This window comes from Ambystoma mexicanum, chromosome 13, assembly GCF_040938575.1.
Source record: "Ambystoma mexicanum isolate Mex_15411 chromosome 13, UKY_AmexF1_1, whole genome shotgun sequence".
NCBI lineage: Eukaryota > Metazoa > Chordata > Amphibia > Caudata > Ambystomatidae > Ambystoma > Ambystoma mexicanum.
This window is the reverse complement of record NC_090938.1, coordinates 631610530-631618234: the sequence shown is the minus strand read 5'-3', so window position 1 is coordinate 631618234 and position 7705 is coordinate 631610530. Positions and strand designations below refer to the sequence as shown.

At 49.9% G+C, this 7705-nt stretch overlaps 1 non-coding gene across 1 annotated transcript; it reads right to left on the bottom strand.

Moving 5' to 3' along the window:
• Positions 1 to 7017: 7017 nt before the first annotated feature.
• TRNASTOP-UCA (transfer RNA opal suppressor (anticodon UCA)) lies at positions 7018 to 7104 on the bottom strand. The gene has a single exon. It is a non-coding gene; the product is annotated as a tRNA-Sec (tRNA).
• Positions 7105 to 7705: the final 601 nt, after the last annotated feature.

Here is a 7705-nt window from a genome sequence, read left to right as displayed (position 1 = left end):
TGGTGAGGTGGCCTGCTGACTTTGAGAGGGGAGATGATGAATGGTGGTCTATGGTGAGATGGATTATGCTAGCTAGCAGGGCTAGCACTGCTGATTTGAGCGTGGAGATGATGCATGGTGGTCTATGGTGAGGTGGCTTAGGCTAACTAGCAGGGCTAGCACTGCTGATTTGAGCGTGAAGATGATGCATGGTGGTCTATGGTGAGGTGGCTTAGGCTAGCTAGCAGGGCTAGCAATGCTGACTTTGAGAGAGGAGATGATGAATGATGGTATGTGGTGAGGCGGTTTAGGCTAGCTAGAAGGGCTAGCAATTCTGACTTTGAGAGGGGAGATGATGAATGGTGGCCTATGGTGAGGTGGCTTAGGCTAGCTAGCAGGGCTAGCAATGCTGACTTTGAGGTTGGAGATGATGAATGGTGGTCTATGGTGAGATGGCTTAGGCTAGTTAGCAGGGCTAGCAATGATTTCTTTGAGAGGGGAGATGAAGAATGGTGGTCTGTGGTGAGGCGTCTTAGGCTAGCTAGCAGGGCTAGCAATTGTGACTTTGAGAGGGGAGATGATGAATGGTGGTCTATGGTGAGGTGGCTTAGGATAGCTAGCAGGGCTAGCAATTCTGACTTTTGGGGGTGGAGATGATGAATGGTGGTCTATGGTGAGATGGCCTAGGCTAGTTAGCTGGGCTAGCAATGCTTACTTTGAGAGGGTAGATGATGAATGGTGGTCTGTGGTTAGGTGGCTTACACTAGCTAGCAGGGCTAGCAATGCTGACCTTGAGAGGGGAGGTGATGAATGGTGGTCTGTGGAGAGGCACCTAGGCTACCTAGCAGGGCCAGCAATGCTGACTTTGAGAAGGGAGGTGATGAATGGTGGTCTGTGGTGAGGTGGCTTAGGCTAGCTAGCAGGGCTAGCAATGCTGACTTTGAGCGTGGAGATGATGAATGGTGGTCTATGGTGAGGTGGCCTGCTGACTTTGAGAGGGGAGATGATGAATGGTGGTCTGTAGTGGAGTGGCTAAGGCTTGCTAGCAGGGCTAGCAATGCTTACTTTGAGAGGGGAGGTGATGAATGGTGGTCTGTAGTGGGGTGGCTTAGGCTTGCTAGCAGGGCTAGCAATGCTGACTTCGAGAGGGTAGATGATGAATGGTGGTCTATGGTGAGATGGCTTAGGCTAGCTAGCAGGGCTAGCAATGCTGACTTTGAGGGTGGAGATGATGAATGGTGTTCTGTGGTGAGGCGCTTAGGCTAGCTAGCAGGGCTAGCAATGCAGACTTTGAGAGGGGGGTGATGAAAGGTGGTCTGTGGTTAGGTGGCTTACACTAGCTAGCAGAGCTAGTAATGCTGACCTTGAGAGGGGAGGTGATGAATGTTGGTCTGTGGAGAGGCGCTTAGGCTACCTAGCAGGGCCAGCAATGCTGACTTTGAGAGGGGAGGTGATGAATGGTGGTCTGTGGTGAGGTGGCTTAGGCTAGCTAGCAGGCCTAGCAATGCTGACTTTGAGCATGGAGATGATGAATGGTGGTCTATGGTGAGGTGGCCTGCTGACTTTGAGAGGGGAGATGATGAATGGTGGTCTATGGTGAGATGGCTTAGGCTAGCTAGCAGGGCTTGCAATGCTGACTTTGAGAGAGGAGATGATGAATGATGGTCTGTGGTGAGGCGGATTAGGCTAGTTAGCAGGGCTAGCAATGCTTACTTTGAGAGGGGAGAACACGAATGGTGGTCTGTGGTGAGGCAGCTTAGGCTATCTAGCAGGGCTAGTAATTGTGACTTTGAGAGGGGAGATGATGAATGGTGATCTATCATGAGGTGGCTTAGGCTAGCTAGCAGGGCTAGCCATTCTGACTTTGAGAGGGGAGATGATGAATGGTGGTCTATGGTGAGATGGCTTAGTTTAGCCATCAAGGCTAGCAATGCTGACTTTGAGGGTGGAGAGGATGAATGGTGGTCTATGGTGAGGTGCTTAGGCTAGCTAGCAGGACTAGCAATGCTTACTTTGAGAGGGGAGGTGATGAATGGTGGTCTGTAGTGGGGTGGCTTAGGCTTGCTAGCAGGCCTAGCAATGCTGACTTCGAGAGGGTAGATGATGAATGGTGGTCTATGGTGAGATGGTTTAGGCCAGCTAGCAGGACTAGCAATGCTGACTTTGAGAGGGAGATGATGAATGGTGGTCTATGGTGAGATGGCTTAGGTTAGCCATCAGGGATAGCAATGCTGACTTTGAGGGTGGAGAGGATGAATGGTGGTCTGTGGTGGGATGGCTTAGGCTAGCTAGTAGGACTAGCAATGCTGACGTTGAGGGTGGAGATGAAAGGTGGTCTTTTGTGAGGTGGCTTAGGCTAGTTAACAGGGCTAGCAATGCTTACTTTGAGAGGGGAGGTGATGAATGGTGGTCTGTAGTGGGGTGGCTTAGGCTAGCTAGCAGGGCTAGCAATGCTGACTTCGAGAGTGTAGATGATGAATGGTGGTCTATGTTGAGATGGCTTAGGCTAGCTAGCAGGGCTAGCAATGCTGACTTTCAGAGGGGAGATGATGAATGGTGGTCTATGGTGAGATGACTTAGGCTAGCTAGGAGGGCTAGCAACGCTGACTTTGAGGGCGGAGAGGATGAATGGTGGTCTGTGGTGAGATGGCTTAGGCTAGCTAGTAGGACTAGCAATGCTGATGTTGAGGGTGGAGTTGAATGGTGGTCTGTGGTGAGGTGGCTTAGGCTAGCTAGTAGGACTAGCAATGCTGACGTTGAGGGTGGAGATGAAAGGTGGTCTTTTGTGAGGTGGCTTAGGCTAGTTAGCAGGGCTAGAAATGCTGACTTTGAGAGGAAAGATGATGAATGGTGGTCTATGGTGAGATGGCTTAGGCCAGCTAGCAGGGCTAGCAATGCTGACTTTGAGAGGGGAGATGATGAATGGTGGTCTATGGTGAGATGGCTTAGGTTAGCCTTCAGGGCTAGCAATGCTGACTTTGAGGGTGAAGAGGATGAATGGTGGTCTGTGGTGAGATGGCTTAGGCTAGCTAGTAGGACTAGCAATGCTGACGTTGAGGGTGGAGATGAAAGGTGGTCTTTTGTGAGGTGGCTTAGGCTAGTTAACAGGGCCTGCAATACTTACTTTGAGAGGGGAGGTGATGAATTGTGGTCTGTAGTGGGGTGGCTTAGGCTAGCTAGCAGGGCTAGCAAAGCTGACTTCGAGAGTGTAGATGATGAATGGTGGTCTATGGTGAGGTGGCTTAGGCTAGCTAGCAGGGCTAGCAATGCTGAGTTTGAGAGGGGAGATGAAGAATGGTGGTCTATGATGAGATGACTTAGGCTAGATAGGAGGGCTAGCAACGCTGACTTTGAGGGCAGAGAGGATGAATGGTGGTCTGTGGTGAGATGGCTTAGGCTAGCTAGTAGGACTAGCAATGCTGATGTTGAGGGTGGAGTTGAATGGTGGTCTGTGGTGAGGTGGCTTAGGCTAGCTAGCAGGGCTAGCAATGCTGACTTTGAGAGGGGAGATGACGAATGGTGGTCTATAGCCAGATGGCTTATGCTAGTTAGCAGGGCTAGAAATGTTGACTTTGAGAGGGGAGATGATGAATGGTGGTCAATGGTCAGATGGCTTAATCTAGTTAGCATTGCTAGCAATGCTGACTTTGAGAGGGGGAGATGATGAATGGTGGTCTATGGTGAGGTGGCTTAGGCTAGCTAGCAGGACTAGCAATGCTGACCTTGAGAGGGGAGATGATGAATGATGGTCTGTGGTGAGGCGGATTAGGCTAGCTAGCAGGGCTAGCAATTCTGACTTTCAGAGGGGAGATGATGAATGTTGGCCTATGGTGAGGTGGTTTAGGCTAGCTAGCAGGGCTAGCAATGCTGACTTTGAGGATGGAGATGATGAATGGTGGTCTATGGTGAGATGGCTTAGGCTAGTTAGCAGGGCTAGCAATGCTTATTTTGAGAGGGGAGATGACGAATGGTGGTCTGTGGTGAGGCGGCTTAGGCTAGCTAGCAATGCTAGCAATTGTGACTTTGAGAGGGGAGATGATGAATGGTGGTCTATGGTGAGGTGGCTTAGGCTAGCTAGGAGGGCTAGCAATGCTGACTTTGAGCGTGGAGATGATGAATGGTGGTCTATGGTGAGGTGGCCTGCTGACTTTGGGAGGGGAGATGATGAATGGTGGTCTATGGTGAGATGGCTTAGGCTAGCTAGCAGGGCTAGCACTGCTGATTTGAGCGTGGAGACGATGCATGGTGGTCTATGGTGAGGTGGCTTCGGCTAGTTAGCAGGGCTAGCAATGCTTATTTTGAGAGGGGAGATGACGAATGGTGGTCTGTGGTGAGGCGGCTTAGGCTAGCTAGCAATGCTAGCTATCGTGACTTTGAGAGGGGAGATGATATATGGTGGTCTATGGTGAGGTGGCTTAGGCTAGCTAGCAGGGCTAGCAATGCTGACTTTGAGGGTGGAGATGATGAAAGGTGGTCTATGGTGAGATGGCTTAGGCTAGTTAGCAGGGCTAGCAATGCTTATTTTGAGAGGGGAGATGACGAATGGTGGTCTGTGGTGAGGCGGCTTAGGCTAGCTAGCAATGCTAGCAATTGTGACTTTGAGAGGGGAGATGATGAATGGTGGTCTATGGTGAGGTGGCTTAGGCTAGCTAGCAGGGCTAGCAATGCTGACTTTGAGCGTGGAGATGATGAATGGTGGTCTATGGTGAGGTGGCCTGCTGACTTTGGGAGGGGAGATGATGAATGGTGGTCTATGGTCAGATGGCTTAGGCTAGCTAGCAGGGCTAGCACTGCTGATTTGAGCGTGGAGACGATGCATGGTGGTCTATGGTGAGGTGGCTTCGGCTAGCTAGCAGGGCTAGCAATGCTGACTTTGAGAGAGGAGGTGATGAATGATGGTCTGTGGTGATGCGGATTAGTCTAGCTAGCTGGGCTAGCAATTCTGACTTTCAGAGGGGAGATGATGAATGGTGGCCTATGGTGAGGTGGCTTAGGCTAGGTAGCAGGGCTAGCAATGCTGACCCTGAGGGTGGAGGTGATGAATGGTTGTCTATGGTGAGATGGCTTAGGCTAGTTAGCAGGGCTAGCAATGCTTATTTTGAGAGGGGAGATGACGAATGGTGGTCTGTGGTGAGGCGGCTTAGGCTAGCTAGCAATGCTAGCAATTGTGACTTTGAGAGGGGAGATGATGAATGGTGGTCTATGGTGAGGTGGCTTAGGCTAGCTAGCAGGGCTAGCAATGCTGACTTTGAGAGGGGAGATGATGAAAGGTGGTCTATGGTGAGATGGCTTAGGCTTGCTAGCAGGGCTAGCACTGCTGATTTGAGCATGGAGACGATGCATGGTGGTCTATGGTGAGGTGGCTTAGGCTAGCTAGCAGGGCTAGCAATGCTGACTTTGAGAGAGGAGATGATGAATGATGTTCTGTGGTGAGGCGGATTAGTCTAGCTAGCAGGGCTAGCAATTCTGACTTTCAGAGGGGAGATGATGAATGATGGCCTATGGTGAGGTGGCTTAGGCTAGGTAGCAGGGCTAGCAATGCTGACCTTGAGGGTTGAGATGATGAATGGTGGTCTATGGTGAGATGGCTTAGGCTAGTTAGCAGGGCTAGCAATGCTTATTTTGAGAGGGGAGATGACGAATGGTGGTCTGTGGTGAAGCGGCTTAGGCTAGCTAGCAATGCTAGCTATCGTGACTTTGAGAGGGGAGATGATGAATGGTGGTCTATGGTGAGGTGGCTTAGGCTAGCTAGCAGGGCTAGCAATGCTGACTTTGAGGGTGGAGATGATGAAAGGTGGTCTATGGTGAGATGGCTTAGGCTAGTTAGCAGGGCTAGCAATGCTTACTTTGAGAGGGGAGGTCATGAATGGTGGTCTGTAGTGGTGTGGCTTAGGCTTGCTAGCAGGCCTAGCAATGCTGACTTCGAAAGGGTAGATGATGAATGGTGGTCTATGGTGAGATGGCTTAGGCCAGCTAGCAGGGCTAGCAATGCTGACTTTGAGAGGGGAGATGATGAATGGTGGTCTATGGTGAGATGGCTTAGGTTAGCCATCAGGGCTGGCAATGCTGACTTTGAAGGTGGAGAGGATGAATGGTGGTCTCTGGTGAGATGGCTTAGGCTAGCTAGTAGGACTAGCAATGCTGACGTTGAGGGAGGAGATGAAAGGTGGTCTTTTGTGAGGTGGCTTAGGCTAGTTAACAGGTCTAGCAATGCTTACTTTGAGAGGGGAGGTGATGAATGGTGGTCTGTAGTGGGGTGGCTTAGGCTAGCTAGCAGGGCTAGCAATGCTGACTTCGAGAGTGTAGATGATGAATGGTGGTCTATGGTGAGATGGCTTAGGCTAGCTAGCAGGGCTAGCAATGCTGACTTTGAGAGGGGAGATGATGAATGATGGTCTATGGTGAGATGACTTAGGCTAGCTAGGAGGGCTAGCAATGCTGACTTTGAGGGCAGAGAGGATGAATGGTGGTCTGTGGTGAGATGGCTTAGGCTAGCTAGTAGGACTAGCAATGCTGATGTTGAGGGTGGAGTTGAATGGTGGTCTGTGGTGAGGTGGCTTAGGCTAGCTAGCAGGGATAGCAATGCTGACTTTTAGAGGGGAGATGATGAATTGTAGTCTATAGTGAGGTGGCTTAGGCTAGCTAGCAGGGCTAGCAACGCTGACTTTGAGGGTGGAGATGATGAATGGTGGTCTATGTTGAGCCCATGCAGTATCATCAGACATTGTTTGTGCAGGCAAAAACAGTGTATTCCCAGGGGGAGTAAAGGGGTGTGACCACATAGGTTATATCAAAGTGGGCCTGGTTATTTGCATCGTCAAAAAAGGTTAAAAGTGAAATCACATTGCTAATCCCCTGAAAAGGTGCTGCCTTCCTGTGCATCATCAGAAGAACTGCTGGCACCGCATGCTGTTAATCACTAGAGATGGGTATTTATGATTGGTACAATTCTTTTTTCTGTGATATAAATCCAGGCACTAAATGATTACCATGGACCCAAGATAAAAATGCTGATCACAGGAAAAAGAAACACATATCCGCCCAGAAGGTGGAATTGAACCACTCTGTCGCTAAACAGCTACAGGTTTGAAGCCTGCACCCCAGACCACTGAGGCTCATCCGGGCAGTGGTGGAGCAGAACAACACCATATATATGTCACCTGTAAACAGTATCACTAACTAATAGAGTGGGAAAGAAGCCTTTTGAACTGAATTAAACTGAGTTTCTGCTTCAGGTTTAGGACACCATTATTGATAACCTTAACTGTCCTGCTTTGATAGAAACAAATCAAGGAAAACGACGCCACTACTTGTATGTAAATCACTGCATGGACTTCTGGGTAACTTGGAAGGAGCTGCTGCTTCCTTGTATAATGTGGTCAAAGTACAGGCAATATGTTCTTCACATGTGGCGATGCTGGCAGCGCCTTGAAATCCCTGATGCTGATCCGTGGAATTATCTATGAACTGATTTATGTTTAGTATTAGTAGAGCACAGAGTTCACCACCAGGGTGGCCTCTTGGCACTTTGTGTGTATTGTACATAATGCATTTACAGGAATTATAACGTGTACACCTATCTGGGGAGCAGTAGAGGCTGTACAAGGGTGGGGGAGGTTGACAATCTCATGATCATTAGAGGAGGGGGAGCAGACTAGAGAAATCAGGGGAGCAGGGCTGGGGCTCCCCATTCAGTGGCAGTTATCTGCTGTTTTTGCTCTTTAAG